This window comes from Lissotriton vulgaris, chromosome 5, assembly GCF_964263255.1.
Source record: "Lissotriton vulgaris chromosome 5, aLisVul1.2, whole genome shotgun sequence".
Lineage (NCBI taxonomy): Eukaryota > Metazoa > Chordata > Amphibia > Caudata > Salamandridae > Lissotriton > Lissotriton vulgaris.
Window position 1 is genome coordinate 1593487161 of NC_141693.1, and position 21251 is coordinate 1593508411.

Here is a 21251-nt window from a genome sequence, read left to right on the forward strand (position 1 = left end):
CATGATGAGCACAACATTACAGCAGTTCCTGGTGCATCTTCTAAATGTTGTGATTAATTCACTGCCAATGATGTTGGTAATGGCAATAACAGCCAGCTAGCCTGTTGATGATGCTGTAACCGAGGTACTATGTGTTGTCTGCGGTGTCATATTGAATGACGGCAATTATGTCACAGACACTGTCAATAGTGATTATACATTTCACGTCTTTTCTGAGGTCAGCGGCGCAGCATTGCAGGAAGATTTACATTTGCCCACTTTCTGTACAAGGTTCTGATGTAATTTTTGTTCTATCAATAGCCTCTGATGTCGCCGTATTTATTGTAAGGAGCGTAACCCATCCTTTACCAGTTCTTAACCTTCCTAGTATCGACCCGAATGTAACGTAAGTGCTGTTCTTACAATTCGTTAAGTCCTCTATAGATCAAAGAGGCTCTCCAGGAACACAAGATTAATCTGCCAATAAACTGATCTTGAGATCCAGGAATAACGGATTTGACTCCCGGGGCACTAAGGACCTCTGTGGGAACGAGGGGGGGGGGGGGTTGACACCCAGGTGTGACGTCTTGTACAATGGATGGGGCGATGGATTAGACCCCTGGCCTTGTCCCTTCGATCGCCATTCGTCTGCGTTGGGGGGTGCGGAGGAGAGGGTGTTGACTATTAAGACCACAACCCCCAGCATGCCACGCGCGCGCGCCCGCTGCACCTGCTCAGTATCCCAGGCCAGCCCTGTGTGTGTGCCAACGAGAGCGCACGCAAGAGCGCCTATTGATTTATTCTATTGTGCCGGGGCGCGAGCGCCGGGCTGTGAATGAGTCCACGCCGGAGAGGGGGGGGACCCAGGGATCTCCACTCATGTAAATCGATGGAGAAAGCCTCTCGTCGCCGCCGGAACGCCGCCGCGCCGGCATCGGCGCATTGATTATTCCAACAGCCCCCCCCCCCCCTCCATCATCCCTCTCGAGAAAGAGAGAGGCGAGGAAGTGAGAGAGAGCGAGTGCGGGGGCACGAGCGAGAGACCGCCTCCTCGTCTGGCAGTCTCCGGCGCGGTCACCCAGCTCCAGCGCGGCCGTAAGTACCATTGATTTTTCTCTCCTCGTTCGGGATTTTTCGCCTGCGCGGCCGCGCGCTCGGCTCCGCGCGCCCCCTCCTGCTGGCGGCCGCGGCAGAGCGAGGCTCCTGGGCGGAGGGGGCCGGGGAGGTCTGACAGGGGGGCTGAGAGAGAAGGCTAGGATAGACTGACAGACAGGCGGGAGAGACAGTCTGACAGAGAGGCTAGAGACAGCCTGACTGGGAGGAGGGGGTGGCAGAGACAGTCTGGCCGGGGAGGAGACGGTTGAGGAGAGACGGGTTGAGAGAGGTCGTAGCTGGTGGTAGAGACAGACTAATGAGGCTACAAACTGTCACCAGAGGCGGTCACAGAGGAGTAGCTGAGGTGGTCCGTCTCTGTATCACATGAACAGCTCGTTGGAGGGTGAGCGGTTGTGGGGTACAGACGGTCACACTGAGGGTCAGTCTGGTGGGGCATAGTAGATGAACCATGACAGCAAGGGGCTTGTCATAGTTTGACAAGGAGGATTGACGTGAGAGGGTGAAGCCTGTCGGACGGATGGGGCAGGGACTGTCACACCAGTGGATTCGAGACGGTCGACCGAAGGGTTTGGGGCAGTTGGGAGGATTGTTTTAGAGGCAGAGGATGTCGAGGCAGTAGGAAGGAGACGGTCAGAGACGGTTGAAAGGAAGGGGTTAGGGATGGAGGGCAGAGAGGGGGCGGGGTTGGGGATACAGCACATCGGCCCGCTATAGGAATATGATGCATATCATGCATTATGCATGCGCTCGCACGGCACGCTGTCCGTCCGTCTGTCCACCCCGGGGAATATCCCTGTACAGAACAATGTATGGAAATATGCATATTTATGAGCATAAACATATGTGTGTGCCGGTGATGGATATTGTCTGTTCGCCTATATATGAGCTCCTTGCAGCTGCTTACTGGCGAAGACAAAGCGAAGGTTCGGATGCTGTCGTTGAAATCCATTTTCTCAATGCGAAAAATATGGAACTATCCATCTATCGATATGCATTTATTTAGCAGTCTATAAAAATGTACTGTATGCGGGTATATATGTAGGTATATAAGGGTATACATAAAATAAACCTTAAGTGAATAAATGTAAATATAGATCTGTATGTATTCCCTAATATACAATACATACTTGTTTATATATTTTTTATATATGTTTACATATATTTCTCATAGCGCTGTACGTGGATACCCGTGTGAACACAAACATCCCAATCCCAAGAGGTACACATGTCCCCCAGGTCTGTTGATGGAGAGGGGAGGGGCGGGGAGTTGTGCTTATGGAACCCTACAATGGTATTGCGCCTTCATATTAGAGGCCTGTGTATGTTGTGTGGCGGGGGCTATCGCAGAAAGGTGAGTGAAATATGGGAGGGATGGCATGAAAGGTTGAAATTCAAGGTTAACCCGTTATGTTGGACACATCACTGCAGGGACCTGGGAGGATTCTTTCTGAAGGGTGTGCGCAGGGTTACCTAAGAGCGCCTAGGCGGTTGACATGCATTTCACTGGTGAACATGTTTCTTGGCACTTTAGCTGTTAATTTGGAGTGACCCCTCGCTTTCCCTCCAATAACGCCTGCGTCACCCCGACCGGGGAACAGCGCCACTCTGATGATATTAGGGCGCGCAGTGGTAGGGCACGAGATGGTGGCGTAGGTAGTGATGGTTAGGAGTGCCTAAGGCATAACCGCCACATTTTGTTAATCTGGAAAATGGAGGCAACATGGAAAAATACCCTTCTACTGCAGTATAGACCGAGACAATGGAATTAGCCGCCGATCGGACTTTTCTGCAGCATAGGCCCCAAGCATAAAATCTTCAAATCCTTTGTCGTTAGCATAAATATTGTTGTTATTGTAGTCCCTTCATCTTCGTCCGATATTACCATTCGTCACCAATCAGTGAGCGGATGAGCATACAACAATCCCGGAGCTGTTCAAGAAAACTAGAGCAGTCTTATTTCATTTGTTCCTCACTACCAGCAACTGGACTGACCAATGGCTTTTTCCTTTTTTTCTTCATACATATATTTTTTTCTTTTCTCTATTCTCGCGTTCCATGGTGGTGTTCTTGTGTGCGTTTTGAACATCTATACCTGCGTGCCCCTCCTCCCTTCTCCGTCTTGCTTTAGAACTGTCTCTTTTTAAATATTTCTTTATTAGTTTATTACCATACATACTTCCACCTTTAATCCTAACAGTATTTCTATGCATCTTTCACTATCATGCTCTCGTTCATTTTATTTTAGTGTTTAATTGTTTTTCAGTGTACACACGCCTTTCTTTTTTTTTTCTTCTCATCCCAGCTTCGGAACTTGACAAAAAACTACACGGGGAGCAAATTACTCTATCTCTCAGAGCCTCAGATTATAAACGTGGTGTAAATATGTTGGATGCAAAAATAAAATAAAAAAATAAGTGCTGTCTAGTGCTATCCCAATTACAAGGTTCTTCACATCACATTCTGGTTTTCATAACCTAGTAAGAGCCGGACTCCTCACACACAAACCTGTTGAACGTGAAGCACCCCGCTAGTCTTTGGAGCTAGGTCTGCATTAAATAAGAAATGTACTATAGGTCATCTTTTTACCTGCCTCTTTCTATATCTACGTGGAGAAGCGTGGCTCAATGGTTAGAGCGGCAGACCCTGATGCAGAGGTCTGGCCCGGGACCAGGGTTCAATTCCCGCCTCGGCGGCTCTTGGACTCAATCTCCCCAGACCTGATAATTCTCGCCTTGGTGCCTAGTCTAATCATGGGTCCCACTCTGTGACCCTGGGCAATAGCTTGCTTAATCTCCACAACAGCCCCAGCAGCGCTTGGATGTCTGGCTTCACCTTGGGGGTGCCCAGGAGTGGACATCTCACTGGAAAAGCCAGGAAGGGTTCTACAGCGGTATGAATACAGCGCTACGAGACCTCTGGGTAGAAGGCGCTATATAAATACATGTAACCACAATGACCAGATAAATCTGGATTAGGAGAACCAGAGGCACGGGGTACTGGTAGATGGCAGCCTCCAACATAAACTATTTACCACAATGAACCGCTACCAGTAGGAATGTTACTAGTGTAAGTGAAGTGTTATTTTGTGAGTGCTGGCATCTCACAAAAAGTGAAGGACTGGTCTCACACACCACCGGGTGTCATGCTTCATCATTGACCAGCCCTCGCCCTCTAAAAACTTGGTTTGATAGAGGGCGGGCATACACCTGATGACAGGGATGTAGTTACATTACATTAGTTTGGTAAGAGTAGAGCCCTTTATGCTATGATCCTGATGAATGCCACGGACCCAGTTGGGCCTACAGGCAGAAACATGTTGATCTCGCATACAGCGGTGGGGGGACACTAATATCCCCATGGCACCAATCACTTTATTTTAAGCTACCATATGGATGTCGATGCTATTAAAATTAAGTAGACACCCATAATGGCCTTTTAATTCACTGCACATTTTTCTTTGGGCCCCCACTTAGTTTAGAAGTGTATCCCTGTCGTCAGGTGTATGCCCGCCCTCTATCAAACCAAGTTTTTAGAGGGCGAGGACTGGTCAATGATGAAGCATGACACCCGGTGGTGTGTGAGACCAGTCCTTTGCTATATAAATACAAACACATTTACATTTACATTTTATATCCCTTTTCTCTCTTTATCTATTATCTATTATCCTTTTCTCTCTGTTTCCTTTTTCCATATCACCCTCCCTCATCTCTGCTCTCACTCTCATTTCTTATCACAATCTTTGTCTAAGGTTTGTCCCGGTCTTAATATATAACTTTCTCTCTCTCACCTTTTGATCTCATTTCTTCTTTCCTTTTCTGTGGTTCAGACTTTACATACATTTCTTCCCCTATTTTTTATTTGTCTGTATATTCTCATTTTTTTCTTCCAGTAGCACTTTTCTTTTGTGTTCGTTTAATGGTTCCTATACATTTTCCCACTTTATGTTTTTCTCTCATTCCTTATCTGTAGTTTTCTTTTTTTACAGCATGTCTCTATCACCCTTGTGGCTTCAGTATTGCTGTCTTTACTTTACTGTTTTCTATCTCCTTATACATGTCTGTCTCTTTTTATATCTCCCTCAATTTAGTTGCCCTTCTCTTCTTTCACATGTTAGTTTTTTATTCCTCTGGCCTTTGGTCTTACTACAGATCTTTCCTTTTGCTAATTTCTGTCTGTTCTAAGTCCCCTCCTTCTGCCCCATGACAAACATTTTTAAAGTGTATGTTCACCCATAGCAACATATTGGCGCCGAATAACAGAAGTGTACTGTTACACAACTCAATTGCATTCATTTTTATTGTCTTCGGAAATATAAAAAGGTTGCGTGGACCCACCAAGATTTAAATCTGTGACCATGAGATTCTTTGCGTGGCTGCATTAGGCCATTGAGCCATCACACCCGTCTGTACATCTTCCCCTACCCTCTATTTCATTGCTTCTCTTCCATTTTCTGTTTCTTCTTTTTGATGTTTTTCCTCCCTTTTTCTTTCTCTAGCCCTTTCTTTGTCTCGTTTGCCTTAGTTTGCTAATTCTGTCTCTGTATTTCTGTAATATATTTATTCTTACTCTTTCAAGTTTTTCATCTTGTATCCCCCCATAGCTGTATCTTTTTAGCACCTTCTTTCTGTCTATAGCTCTTTTTTCATTATATATTTGGCCATTTTCTAACTTTTGTTCCCCATTTTCACTACTTTTTCTCTACCTTTTTCATTTTCATTTGTGTGCCATTTTTGTATCTTTTTTCTTTCTTTCTTGTTCCTTCTATTTCTTTTTTTCCGATTGCTGGTTTTCCTTCAGTTTGTTCTTTTTGTCTTCCTAGAACAGTTCCTTTTATTTCTCCATCTTTCTATCTGTTTTATTTCTTTTACTCGAGCCTTCTGTATTGGTATTTCTTTCTTTTTCGTTTATATGCATACTGTCTCATTTCGTTTCCTCTCCTCCGTATTTTCGTTTTTCTGGCTGTTCTCCTTTTTGTCTATCCTTCTCTTGCCATTGAATTTTTATGGATCTGTAACTTTTACTCGCATTCTCTCTTCAGTTCTTTATGTTGATATTACCTAGGTATATGTTTATTTTATTTTAAAACTATAAGATCAAGCCTGAGATTAACTTTCTTCACTTGTTAGATTTAGTGGATAAACCATTGAAATATTTAAAAATGTCAATGGAAGCTTTGCCTTAGAGCTTCAGTAATCAGTTGTCCTCAAATTCCTTTATAGTTAGTCAGCTGCAGCTCATCCATATGAGCAAATGGGCCACACCCCCTCCTCTTTTCCAGAGAGGAAGAGTGTTTGTCAGGTCGAGCAAATGCCAGCCTGACAGACACTCTTCTTGTTCAGGGCAGGTAGTCGAGAGCTAGACATGCGCTAAATGTTCATGCTCCTGGCTGCCTGAGCTGAACTTTACCAGGCTGAGGATTTCACAGCCCTGTGGGCGTGACCTCATCCTGTAAAAAAGTGCTTCAAGCCGCTCGCCCTCGTGACGAGAGGTAGCGTCATCGATTGCCTCAGACCTGGGCTCTTCAGTCTTAAGCCCTGGATACCAAGGGCCAAGTGTTAATCAGTGACGCACAGAGTGCGGTATGGTCAGAAACTCTCACTGAACCCATCCCACTCTGTGACGAGTGAGGGACTGCTGCCTTCCCTCACTGGCTGACCCAAGGTTAGCCAGTAAGGGAAGGCAGCAGTCCCAACGCTCCTGGGACATCTGAGGCTTTCTTCTCACAGAGTTGTAGGACAGGTACGTTTAATCTTTTTAAATGTTCGGTGCATGCATGTGTGTATGTATAAATGTAGGAATTTGTTGTGAGTGTGTGTTTGTGTGTGTGCATGTTTGTGTATCCATGGGTTTGAGTGAGTGTCTGTGTACATGTTTGACCCTCCCACTCCCTCCCTGTCAACTTTACTAGCTGCCACTTGTTAAAGTGCCTTATAAAACTTCTTCATACTTTGAGCACACATATGTCCCCTTCAGTGCAGGGGAAGAGTTTCTAATCACTGAAGAGAGCCTACCCCTGGCATAAGTACGTACATTGTAAGATAATAGTTTCTTTTTACAGTGATTACACCTTTGGTTCAAGAACTAGTGGATGTACATGCACCCTCACTCTGTGGCTGCAGAGACTCCTCACTAACGCATGACCTGACTCGTGTCTATATTTCTGCAGATTCATCACATCCTTGAGCAACCCCCTCATCTCTCAAGGAAACAACCCAAGCCTCTCTACTTGCCTACTTTCTCTTACACGCTTTCTCTTAAGTTGAACATTTTCGAATTCACGAACCCCCTTTGTTGTAATTGTCCCCCAATAAGTGCGCAGCATTGTAAAGGTGGGATGTAATGGCCTTTGCCACCATGCTCCCCTCTCATTGCAGGGCAACACCCAACTGTTTTTTAAATCTGCATCATTGCATTGTGCACTCATGGTCCACCTTTTCTTGGCGTTTGCCTCAGGGAGCAGCCGAGTTAGCATGTACTGTGTCTTATGGAGACCCAACACTAACCCAGATCAAATCGCAGAGGCATAAGAGGAGAAGGAGAAATGTTACAGAGTAGAGAGGATGAGAGGGGAGAAAGGAAACGCAGAACGGATAGAGAAGAAAGATGGAGGAAGGATAGAAAGAAAAGAGACTGATAAAATACAGATGAGCAGGATGGGGACGTAGAGGGGATGAGATGGGAATGGATCACCAAGTCATTAAAATAGAACAAAAACGATAGACAGTAAAATAGAGCAGGAAGAGAGCTAAGAGGTGGAAGAAGGATGGTGTGAAAACAAGGAAAGGTGGCAAAAGCGAAAAAAGGATGGAGACAGAGCTGGTAGACAGAGAGGAAAGGGATGGCGTAAGAACAGAGGCAATGGATTGAGTGAGACTGGAGAAGACTGAAGGGAAGAACTAAACAGTGGATCAAGAAAGAAGTAATGGAGAAAACAGGTGGCATAAGAATGGAGAGCAGAGAAATCACGAAGGATGGAAGACAGATAGAGAAAGGAAAGAGGGCACAGATGGAGTAATGCTGGAGTGGACATAGAGGAAGGCTGGAGATGAGGGGTAGAGAATGAGGAAAGGGTAGAATAGAGAGGAAAGATAGAATCTAGCCAGAGTGGAGATAAAATCGAGGAATGCTAGAGGAAGAAGGGCCGGAAGAGAAACATCGTGGAGAAAAGATAGAGGGGCAGAGACGGAAGCAGGAGAGAGGATAGACTGAAAAGAGATTGAGAAAATAGAAAAAGATAGAGTAAGGAAAAAGATGAAAGAATGAGAATAAAAGAACGAAGAAAACGGCGAAGAAATGAAGGATATGGGAAAGGATAAGGGCGGTCAGACAGGGACAATAGTGGCAGGATAGCAAAGATATGGAGTGAGTAAAGAAAAATGGCTGGAGATGGGAAAGGAAAGATGGATATAGGACAGAAAAAAAGAAACATGAAGGAAGGAAAGAGATTGAAAGGATGGAGGAAGAAGTGAGCGCGGATCGAGAACGCTGGAATGATTGAGAGGATGAGAAACCTCGGATTGCGGGGAGTCGCTCGCCCGTTGCTCTTACACTCTTTCGAGGCCCATATTTCCTGGCCCGGACAGGTTGTCGACACTTCAGTCCTTTAACATTACTTTATAAACCCATTCTATCGATTTTTCCATCCTTCTTCCGTCTCCCTCCGCACCCGCCCTCCTCCCCAGTGTCCATCCTCCTCGGCTCGGTCTCGCGCGCATCGCCTCCGCCCATCCTGGGAACAGAGTAGAATCCTCTCAGCCTCACGGTCCGTGTTTAGTTGTTTTATGCCGTTTTATGTAGCGCCTAATTCGTAAATTGCTTAGTCTCTTGGCGTTGGTTCAGGGTGTAATGACGTCGAACGCTCATCTGTATAGCTCGTAAAATGGTGAAAAATCCTGGAGCACTTTTGAGAATACACATCTGCTCACTCGTGGGAATTAAAGGCGGGCGAGCCAACACATTAACATGGTGGGCAGAACTAAGGGCCTAGCTCTGCTTTAAGCTTGTCAGGAGCCGAGCCTTAGAATATTTGACATGTAAATCCTGCAGTAAAGATCATGTTGGAATGATATGGTGCCTTCAATGTTAAAAAAAGTGTACTTCTTTAACATGCGTAATAATCGTTTCACTTCAGATTGTATCTCTGTATTGTGAAGTGTTTAATAAAAGTGAGAGTTGAGCATAAACTGAGGTACATGTCTGCCCTTTCATGATAACAATGCTATTAGTAAACTAAGAGGCAGGTGACGGTTCATGTGAACCTTATTTATAGGCTAGAGTCTTATTATACACAGGGTTGGACTGATTGATAGGGCAATCTAACAGTGTATGAGCCAGTTTTTTTTGTCTGTTTGTGGGCCTGTTCTATGGTCTGATAGGTTGCTTTTTACTGTTGATTTCCCTGATATTACTACAAACATTGCCTGCAGCAATCACAAATGCATGCAGTCTACCATAGCTTGTAAAACACCAACGGAGCCTGTCTGTTCAAGTGGAATACTCCTCCGATTTTCAAATGTCGGCCATTTTTTTAGCTGTTTGAATCACCATCGGGGGGTAGGTGCTTTTATTTTGGTGCCCGCATCTATTATCTGCCCCAACTTGAATCTGATTATACACGGAGCAAAATAATAGTCTAGTAAACAAAAGAAAAGTTCATGTATTTAAAGGTGCTTTCATCTGTGATTTTTTTTTAAAAAAGGAGGCTCAGTGAAATAGTGTTTGCCCAGAATCACACAATTTGGGCAAGCAGGAAACAATCCATGATTTCCCACTTTTACACTGTACAGTGCAGCCACTAGATGGGTACCTCTGTCTGACATGGTACATTAATGCTTTGTCCTTCATTCTTGGATGATGAGATTAGAGAATGAGTGACAGGCATAATCCACATTTTATTTTTGGCAGTTTTATAAGGCAAAAGGGACAAACCAGCTAGTCACAACAGACACATACTGGCTACAAACATTTTTTTCGGCATAGGGAGAATTGCTGGCGTTTACAGGATGCTGAGCATAGGTTGGGTATCAAGCCTGGTCTCCCATGTTAGATAGTTGGCTGCTGTAGCCACTCTGCCACATTGCCTCCCTAGAAATCTAGGTTCATTTTCGCTCGAGTTTCAAAAAGGGCCTTGAGCTGAGCTAGAGCCAGGCATCTGGCTAGATCCTGGCTCGAGCTTTGAATGGCTCACCTATCTCTATTGGGAATAATGTACAATTCTTATTTGTTCACTTCTTGGAATGCTCCTCTGCTCACGTCTGTGAATGGTAGTTATATATGTGGTATTTGTATAGCTTAAACCTCTCCAGAAGGCAGTGCAGCCTCTATTTTTGGTAATGGCATAGAAATAGAATGCTCCTACATTTGCTCTTAGAAATAGGTGTGTGTGTGTTCAAGCAATCCGCATTAAGTATAGTGTACGATATTCCAGCATTTATTCCTGAGTAGTATGTATATTTCACTTCCGCTGACAGCTAGAAACAGTGCAGAATGCATCCCTTTGGGAATGGTGTACAATTCTCTGTTCATGTCTGGGAATTGTGTAGGATACTCCTCTGAGAATTTGCTTGCAGTGCTTCCCTGCTTACTGTTTAAAATAGCACAGAATACTACGCTAAGCACTGTGGTGATGTTTTAGACTGAACAAATGCTTATGGGGATGACATCATATGCAATGGTGCTTACTGCTGAAGATGGTGTTCAACGTACCAATGTTAGCTTCCGAAGATAATATAGGCTGTACCACTGCTTCCTCAATGGGTAGGCGTTAAATGCATGCACCACTTTATCCTGCTGAAGCTAGATGGTGTTATTTTCAATAATGCTAACTGCGGAAAATAGTATTTGAATGCAGCTCTGCTTTCTTTCGGGGATTTGTTGACTTCTTTGGCACTTATTGCTAAAGCAGAATGAATGTGCCAATGCTGAATTCTAGGGATCATGATTACTCCAGGGGGTGGTGCTCAATGCAGCAATGCTGCAATTGAAGTGATGTTAAATGTATCATCATTACCTGCTGTCAATGGTTTTGAAGGTACTTGCACTAACGTCTGCAGCTTATGTAGAATGTGCCATTACATAGTTTAGGAAATATGCTGATGCACCTATGCTAACTACTGAACATTTGTAGGGAGGGTGAGCAACCCAATATACCCTTGCGGGCTTGGGCAATTAGTACGTTCAAGAAAATTGGGCCAGCAAGGGGTTTTGTTTGAAGTTCTCAGTATCAGCAAGTAAGGGGCACTGGTTGATGGGGCACCCATACCACCACCAGTTAGTTGCTGAATATAATTTCTCTACAACAAATCAATAATGTTACCACACTAACAAAATGAAAATATGAAAAAAATACAATAACCAGTTTTTTTGAGTCTAATTCTGCTCACGATTCATCAACCACCACTGATTTTCATGCTCGTTTTGATCTGAAATCATTGTGTTACTACTTGTTTGCAGTTTAGACTTATTTTGTGATGTATCATAGGAGTATATAGGAGACTCCTTTTATATCTCAAATGCATTTTTCTGTACCCTACTTTTATCATTGATTTAATTTCTCTGTCGTAAAGAAAATAACAATCTTTTGACTCAAAAAACCTGGTTATTGTATTTTTTTCATATTTTCATTTTAATAGTGTGGTAACATTATTGATTTGTTGTAGAGAAATGATATTTCAATGATTGATTATTCAGCAACTAACTGGTAGTAGTGTGGGTGCCCCATCAACCAGAGCCCCTTACTTGCTGATACTGAGAACTTCAAATAAAACCCCTTGCTGGCCCAATTTTCTTGAAACTACTGAACATGGCACTGGCTGCACCAGTGCTAACTTATGGTGACGATGTAGAATACAGTCTACTTCATATTCAGTATGCAGATGTTCGCTTAATTGGATTATGTAGTTTGCACCACTGCTTCCACTTGGAAATTGTGTTGAACGCATCACTATTAACTGCTCAAAGGTCGTGGAGTACACTGACGATTATGAGGATTGTATAAAATGCACCTTAAATAACAGTTGAAGATGGCATAGTCAGTACAGGCGCTACCATCAGTGGAAGCTTAAAAAGGACCTCTGCTCTTAGTTGGAGAGGGTGCAGAAGCCATAGCCGCTCATTGTGAAATATGGTGTGGACTGCTGGAGTTGTGAAGGAAGTATCCCTGCTTTCTTCTTGAGGTGTGATGAAGATGGAGCACAATGCATACGTATGGAAACAGCATGCCATTAAGTTCAGGTACCGATGAAGAATACAGCAGAGCTCTCTGCTTGGATGATGTACAATACATGGATTCACTCTCCTGGTTGCACAGCTTGTCACTTTGGAGATGGAGCAGGACTCAGTATGGAATTGATGCAGAATGCATGACCACAGACTAATGGCGATGATATACTGCACTGCTTCACAGTCATGAGGATAGTGGAGAATGCACTCTTGCTCATCCCTTGGGTTGGTGTCCATGCACAGCTGCTGGACGTAAGCACTGTGGCCCCTCCTTGATATACTGTCAAATGCATCGCTCCGTACATGGCACCAAAGGCACCACTTCAAATTACTAGTGTTGACACAGTGGACTGCTAAAGTGTTGACACAGTGGACTTATGCGAAAAGTGTAAAAAAGTGTAAAATACGCTCCTGCTTGTTCCTTGGGATGACATAAAAATTCACTGAACTGTTCCTTGGGGATGATGAAGAATGTTCTACCACTGGTTTGTGGGGATGGTCTAGAATGCATTTCTGTTTCTTCCTAGCGATAGTTTAAATGGCCTTCTGCTCGTTCCTGGGGATGGTGTAGCATGCCTTGCTGCTCCTTTCTGTAGATAGTTTTGAGTGTACTCCCTGCGCCTGAAGATGGCCTAGAGTGCACCACTGGTCGCTTCTGGGTGTGGTTAAGAATGCACTGCTGTTCCTTCTTGGGCATGTTGTATACCTAAATTGCTACTCCTAGCACGAGACCCTTGAACATTTCGATGCCATGCGTGGGGTTTTAACGTTAATTGCATGCAGTGATGGGATAACTGCTTCTGCCTGTGATCAAAAGGGGACTCTGTTTTAACAAATGATCAAATACCCGACGAGGAATGAGGAACAGTAGCTGAAACTGCAGAGGCACAGATTGCTTGGTTAGAAAACCACTAACTGAAAGACGAAGAGAATGACCTGAGTAGAATTAGAACTAGTGACAATCACAGTCCAAATATCAGCATAAAAAACATGTAAGGACTAAAACTAGAATCCAGATTTAGCAATTTTTTTTTTCTAAGCACGAAGACTTATTCCCACCTCCATTCATAAATACACAAGTCTCACACACTCAGAGGAGTGCGTACATAATGAGTTGGACCAATATTAGGCTCCTTGTCTTTAATAAAATGCCTGTTTTCTCGTCACCTATCGAAGGAAGTCTATTTTGCAATAAAGAATGGAGCGATGATGGATACATATAACCAGTTTTCTGCCCTGAGGATACCCTCCAACCTTCCTCTGGAGCGCAAAACTGTGTGGGCAATGTAGGCACCAATAATGGATGGAGCGCTTCCTACCTGTGCATCTTGACAAATGAAGGGAGTAAATCTACTCATAAGGCTTACAAACAAATGAGACTGAATCATACCCTGGAAAGTGCAATCGCCTTCTTTTTTTGAGATAGGACCCCCAAGTGTGAAGCAAGAAGATTAACTTTCGTACCCCCATCTCACCAGGCCCAGCTGGAGCCTCGTAGGAGGGGTTTGCTTGTCTTTTATGCCTGTTATGCACTTTGCACTATGCACATTACAGTTTATTGGTTTGTGATTTTAAGTTCCTTGTCATGATGGGGAAAGGGTTTATGATGGTGCCTCTAACATTTTGAGGGATAAGTACTCTGGCTGCTATCTGATGCTAGTCAGTTGATCTCGTTTTAGCGAAACTGTATTATGTTCTTATATTTGAAGTAAATGGTTAGCCCAATCCGTCTAAATCTGTTATGGGTGCCCATCAAAATTGTGGCAAAATTCTTGACATACTTGTTGAATTGAGTTTGGGCCCTGGAGGGGGACGATGTTGCTTTTGGCACTTTAGTATGCACCACACTTTGCTGTGCATTATGCACCTTGCATAACATTAGATAAATGTCTACGACCTAGGATTTTTAATGTTTGCTGAATCTATGGGGGGCTTCCAAATGTTGTCATATCGGGAAGGCGAAGGGTGTCACCCGCAGATGAACATACTACTGTGCTTGTGTGCTTTATAGTATATATGGTCATGCTCTAGGTCTTTTCCTTTTTCCTGTGTGCTGCTGCTTTTACAGGGGCGAAGCAGGGGGAAGATCCCAGCAGTGGTTTCTCTAGGTGCAGGCTTAGTGCTCCTTATTTTCACTTTTAACTTGGTATCTTGTATCATGTTTTTATATTCTGATTGAATGGTTATGGTAAATTGCTTGAAGTATGCGTTTTCTTTTACTGTTTATGGTTTTTATTAACTCATTTACTACATTTACATTTCAATAGGATCTCCACCTCAATTCTGATGTCTAGTTGCTAAGGCGATACACAGCACCCTGTGGCCAGTGCTATATTTTAGGGAAATGGCTTGGATGTCCTTGCAGCCTTTGTGAGTTCTCAGGATTAACAAAAAACATGTTTAGCCTAGCCAATCCGTGGGTGAAATTACCAGGCAAGATGCAACAATATTTCGGGCTTGCTAGTATGTGTGCCTTTCTTTCTTGGTGTCACTGGGAGCACGTTTGGATAACAAATTGGAGTTGTGACAGTTGTTCCCAGCCCGACTGTCTGAAAACTGGTAGATCGCAAAACCACCCAAGTCCAAAAAGTGTCAAACTAGTTAAAGAAAGTCTTGGGTCTCCATCTAACAGTTACTAGGGATCCTGTAGTGTGGTGCTGGTTCTTTGGGGGAGTGAGTACTTATAGGGTAGGGTATGTTATTTTATTTTATCAGTAATAGTTTAAAATCCAAAAGGTCTAAATCATAAGGGTATCAGCAAATAATATAATTTATTCAAGAACAGATACGTAATCATGCTAGAAAAAATAGTTATATTACACTTGAAATTAAAATATAAAGGCCTTTCATACTTAACTAAACCTGAGTAAAACCATTTATTTACAAATCCTTCTGGCATCTGCACACTAGCTCCTACCCACCACCTCAGTACCAGGGTTCTTGTTCAGAAGTGCAGCTCCATTGGCACCATTGTTAGGCATTTTCCTTCTCTGTTATCTGACAAAGTACTGTGACTGACAGTGACCACTGGGTGCCTTCCTTTGTGCACTAGTTCTTTACGGACTGTGCTTTGCTTCCCCTCTCATGTCTTTAGTTCCCCGCCCATCCCACCTCCACAACAAGATCTTGGGCTACAATGCTGTGCCATCATTGCCCACACCTCTGATCCAACACGAACCTCTTTATCTTTGTCAAGTCTTGCCTCTTCTCCAGCCTTTCCAAAACACCCTGAACTGCCATTCAACGCAGATCATTTTGCAACTGTCTGTGCAAAGTAAAAGTGTGTCTGCAGGTCAGACCGTGGTGGAATAGGTTAGACCCGAACTTGGTAATTTCTGCTACAGTGCCCGTCTATTAGCAGGGGCTGTCGCTGTCTTAACCAAGTACCAAATAGACCATACTCCTTATGCGGACTTGAAACACATGTTCCTGGAACTATGAGCCTTGAAGCACTTCTAGAGTCTGAGACAAAAGGATTTGCAAAGCTCAGTGGGACAACGGGTCAAGAAGGTGAAATGGAGACAGATGTGTCCGATTATGGGAAGCTTCTTCTGCATCTAGGAATAGTTATGCTATGCGTGAAAGAAGAAAAGGTTTCTTCACATTTAATTCTATGTGATATAACACCAAAGCTGAGCTAGCTTCACCCCCTGAGTTTTGTTCTTCATGATATCGGAGATTCTTGAACCAATAAAGTAAAAATCTTTTGGGTATATAACCTTGAGATCTTTTTTATTTGGAGCCCTGCACTATATCAGTAAAACGTGTTAAGTGGAGACTGAGACGTGAGAAAAAGAAGCAAGTCCCAAAAGGGCTCCAAGTTTGTTCAACTCCAAAAAAGACTTGGTGATCTAATCTTCAATCTTTGGAGAAAATTAGATTTACTGTCGTCAAAAACATTGCACAAAAAGCTGAGATAACCTGCACTGAAATATAGTTCAGAAAATATCAGTACTAAGCAACTGACCATCCTTTGTAAGGTCGGTTAGTTGCTGGACCTTACTTGTTTGGGTCGTTGAAATATTGACCCATAGATACATTTTATTTGCTTCTTTGAAGTTTTGTTTAGTCCTGTCTACATCAGAACGAATTCAGAGTGCTTTATAATTAGTGAAGAAAGCAAACTTTGTAGTAGAGTTTCTCTCTATATCTATCTATATATAGATAGTCATTTACTCAAATTGAAAGATCTATATGCCCATTTACATAGTCAAATTGGACAATACATACTTTATGATAAGATGTATCGACTAAGTTACCAGTTTAGGTGGATATTTTAGTGGTATATAAAAGAATTCTTTCACTCCTCTGGTAAAAGAAAAGTCCTTCAAACCCACTTAAAGCTTGGAATAACCAGAAGAGAAACGAATGTGGAGTGCAGCGCTCTGGAGGGAACATACTGAATGAATCTATCGGTCAGATATCGAGGGTTGGAAGAGCACACTGCTCTATGTACCACCACTAGTGCTATGAAGAGGATGCGTTTAAAGGGCAACAAATGCAAAACCTTGAGAGCGACTGCTGTTGAGGAATGCCTAGACAGACGGAGAAATAACCTGGCTGCAGCATTTTGAACCACCTGTAGGCGCTTCACCTGGGCTTCGACAGCCCCCAAAAATAAGACATTCACAAAGTCAAGATGCAAAGTGATCAAGGCATGACTCTTCTTGCCTCCAGAGGAAGGAGGGGAAGACATTTTGTGATAGTACAGATCAGTGCAAAGCATTGACATACTACCACAGAGATCTGAGCCTTCACAGAGAGGGTATTGTCCAGTTTTACTCCTAATTTCTATTACAACTGGAGAAGGGGGTGGCGGGACTGGCAATGCAGAGGGCTAAACTTCCACCCACCAGTTGGACACGTGACCCAAAAGAGAACATTTCAGTCTTCTCTGCATTGCTTTTCAGTTGGCTGCTCTCCATCAAATGAAGACCGCATGCATGCAGTCTGAGAAAGGAGCTGTGATAGAGGCAGGCTGACCCTCGAAGGCAAAGAGTAGCTGCATGTCATTGGCGTAAGAAATGATTTTACAACTGAACGGCTCAACACGGATTCCAAGAGGGCAATGAAGATGTTAAAAAGGGTAGGGCTAAGTTAAGAGCCCTGCAGGACCCCTTGGTAAACTGCCTTGCTCACAGAGGAAAAAGGAGCAAGACGAACCAATTGGCCTCTAGAATATTAACATGCATTTGCAATGCAATAGGTCTCGCATTTATGTGTGTTTGAGCTATTGACATTGCAAATAACAATGCCTTTTATTTTTGTTTTGAAAACATAAATAAAAGGCAGTGTCATTGCAAACGCTTGTGCTAGCCAGCCACGCGAGAGCTTAAGAGCGTGATGAGGCTGAAAGTAGGTCACCTGTTTACCATGACGAGTCCCAAACAGGAAAGAACGTGGCGATGATTATTGAACATCTCTGAGAGATGTTTGTCTTCCTTTGAGAAAATATATTTAATGCATTGTTCCTCATCACGTCCACAGACATGGAAAGCAGTGCACTTTGGTGCTAGGCTGGTGTGTTTGGGCTGCTTCGGGACTCCATTTGACTTTTCCAATGTTTTCCAGTGTTGTTAATATTTATTGTGTATTGCAAAAATTTAAATTAAAAAACACAATACTGTACACTTGTCAAGGCCAGACCTCTTGGCTTTGCCAATTCTTGTTTAAAGTTGTCCTACCAGCACAGCTGCTGGGCTGTTGCTTGCCATTTACACATTTTGAACTACATAATAACATTTCATAGTTTTCAGTTTATTACATTTGATAGCTTTTAAGCAAAGAAAAATTAAGTGATTTTTCCAGTGATCCAAAGTCTTGTAGCCCAAAGCTTAGCCATATAGCTTCATAGCCCAACCAGGTTCCCTTAACCCTTTCGATGCTCATGATGCACAGTTGAGCTGTGCTGATGACAAGCTGAGCTCGTCATAAAAGAAGGGGAATAGCAATTTCCAGCACAGGGGGGGGGAAACGCCTAGCAGCCAAGGTGTTAAGGCACTCTTTAACAGAGAAACTGCCCCAGCCAAGGGTCTCGTAAGCAACAAGCATTGGCAAAGCCAATAGGTCTTGCCCATGCAAGAGCTATTGGATTTGCTCAAGGTGTTTTAACCATGTTTTACACAGCATGGCTGCTGTTCAGAATAGCTAACAGTTAGTGATGTAGAGAAGAATTCTGTGGAGTGACGTAGAGTGGAACGGCCAAGAGTAGAGTGTTGTGGATTGGCAGAGAGTGTTGTGTGTTGGAGTGGCAAGTACAGTGGACTGGTGTAGAGTACATTGGTGTAGAATGTTGCATAGCATAGTGACTGAGTGCAGTGGCATTGAATTCCGCAGCATACGATGCAGCATCATAGAATGCAGTAGCGTAGATTACAGTGGTGCATAGTAGAGTAGAGTGGCATAGTTCAATTCAATTCAAATATCTTTATTCGATTGTAAACCTTACAATCATAAAAGCACAATTCATAAACATACAGTTAAAAAAACAATCCAGCTATTACAATTATGAGACAAATATTTCTAGAGTGGCATAGAGCAAAGTATACATGGTATGGTAGCACACTGCCACTACAGGCAACACATTTTCAATTGAAATTGCCATTACATTTGCACAGAAGTACAGCTTTACTAATGAAACTGTACAGTGCACAACTAAAATGTGTGGAAATTCCATCACCTAGGGTTATGATTTGTTTTGATCATATTAAAGCCTTTGCTTTCAACACACTTCTGAAAAAACAAAAAATGTGCTTTCTTTTTGTTCCTAATTCAGATATATAAGTCAGAGAAAGAAAAGCAAACAAGCACTCTTGGAAGTCAGCACCTGCCATTTAACCTCTGTATTTCAATGCACAGCAACAAGATTTAAAGGCCTGTTTACAGAAATGGAGTTTGTGGAAGAATACAATAAACATAGGCAACAGGAGGGACAAACTGAACCTGGAGTGCCTAAAGCTAAAAAGCCAGAAAATAGAAAGCCAGAAAATGTGAGTTACAAACCACAAAGCCAATGGTAATCAGCAGGCAGAATGCATTCCTAGGACAACTTTCTGAAAGTCCCCAAGATGTTTTTAGCAAACAGGACAGCTGCGCTGGTTGGTAGGCTGTGACTTAAAAATGGCAAAGGAAGACGAAAGCCTGATGACCGAATTAAGGAAGGAAAGACTTGAGTAAAGGAGTTTAACTGGGGAAGGAGGGAAAATGAGGTTTTAAGAAAAGACAGAAGGACTGGTAAAACTGGAAGAAGAATGGAATATGAACAAAGGAGGAAAGTGGTAGGAAAAGAGATTATATTGGGGAAAAACTAGAACGGAAGTGAGTGAGAAGAGAATAGGCTGGGGAAAGCATAGTATTGAAAAGACAGCCCGCGGTTCCTGGATTATATGCAGGTAGATGTTTCCAAGTCCAACTCCCCAACGCCCCACCTTCTCCATGCCACCCCCACCCCTCCCGCACACGCCAAACAAAAAAGGAAAAGCCTAGGCCTCAGCGTTTCTGCGTTGGTATAATAAGGTTTGGTTTGGGGGAGGCACAGAGGGGGGTGGGGATGATATTGGCTCGTAATTAGATAAAAGCGGCAAAGATAATTAAGAAAAGCGGGGAGATCAGATTATGACAATAAATCTCGTGTTATTAATGTCGGAACTGGAGGTGAGCACTAGGGGGAAGCAGCTTAGTTTTGGGGGAGGGGTGGATGGGGAGTTTAGAGGATACGGGGATGGGGACGATTTGGATTCTCTTTGTGAAGAGCCTTCTGAGAAATGTATGTCATTTAGAATCATGTCGACGATAACGATTGTAAGAAATCCTCCTTGATGGAGCAGACAGCACAAATCGAATCCGGATTTAAAGATCTAAATATTGGTCGTTGATAAACAACTTGATGTGGCAATAATTGTTTCGACATTGTTAGGATGAGCCAGTCATCCCTGTCAGGACTCACACCTTTGCTCGGCATGCATCTGAATACGTATTGCTTCCAAAGACCCACTTCTATTTATGTCTTGCAGTTGTAAGCAGCGCACGAGAAGTTTGATTCTCTCGTCGTTGTTTTAGTGCGGTACTATGTGAAGTGGAGATACTTGTAGCCGTATGTGCGGCTAATTAGGGCCTCCGAAGGAGTCTGGGTTTCTAGTAACCCCCCCCCGCCCCCCTTCTGAAAATGCAGTGGCGCAGGTGAGCTGCTGCGGAATGGATTCACTGCTGGGCCTGGCCTCGGTTCCATCTTCCTGGAGGGCCTTGGCTCCGGAGCTTGCTTCCGCTGTGCGTCCTCGCTCCTCGCCGCAGGCCTTACACCTCCTAGCAGGTTCTGTAAGTGCACTCTGAGTCACAAGACCTCCACATAGCACCACCTCTCTCTTGAAACCCCTTTTTTTTTCTTACCTCGTGACAAGGTTGTATTTAAAGGCATGTCGTATAAAAAACTCGGTAGTTTTATTTCTCTGCTCTTCCTTGTTAAACAAACACACACACACACACCACACACCCTCACCACACACACCATCTTCTACAGGAAGTGCAGCATCTGCCTCAAGCTCAACCCAACCAAAACAGATTTATTTGTATTCTTGTATCAAAACGTCGATCCCGGACTTTATTGAACCCCAACTGTCTTCACATGACAAGTCACCCACATTCACCCAGGCAGTGGTCGAAGTGGGGAAAAAAGTAGGGGAACTGTGGGTGGAGAATCAGGGGGCGGGAGTAACTGAAGATTGGATCAGTGGGCGGAGTCAGGGGTGTGTCTAGAAAGAGCAAAACATACCAATTTTTTGCACGTTTAGCATTTCACTGACCAGTTACAGCTTATAACGTTATTTAATTCAAACAATGGATAAACCTGTTTATTTGAGGTTAAATTCAGAAAAAAGTAAACACTCATAGGGAATACAGGTTTATATAAAGCTTGCAAAATATAAGCAGGAATAACATGT

At 43.5% G+C, this 21251-nt stretch overlaps 1 protein-coding gene across 1 annotated transcript in view; it reads left to right on the forward strand.

Annotated features, from left to right (window-relative positions):
• The first annotated feature begins 805 nt into the window (after nucleotides 1–805).
• ZFHX2 (zinc finger homeobox 2) overlaps nucleotides 806–21251 on the forward strand; it is a 545334-nt gene continuing 524888 nt past the window's right edge. The window contains exon 1 of the mRNA XM_086923724.1: nucleotides 806–1074. The gene's annotated coding sequence lies outside the window, so the exon portion shown is untranslated. The remainder of the gene's footprint in view (nucleotides 1075–21251) is intronic.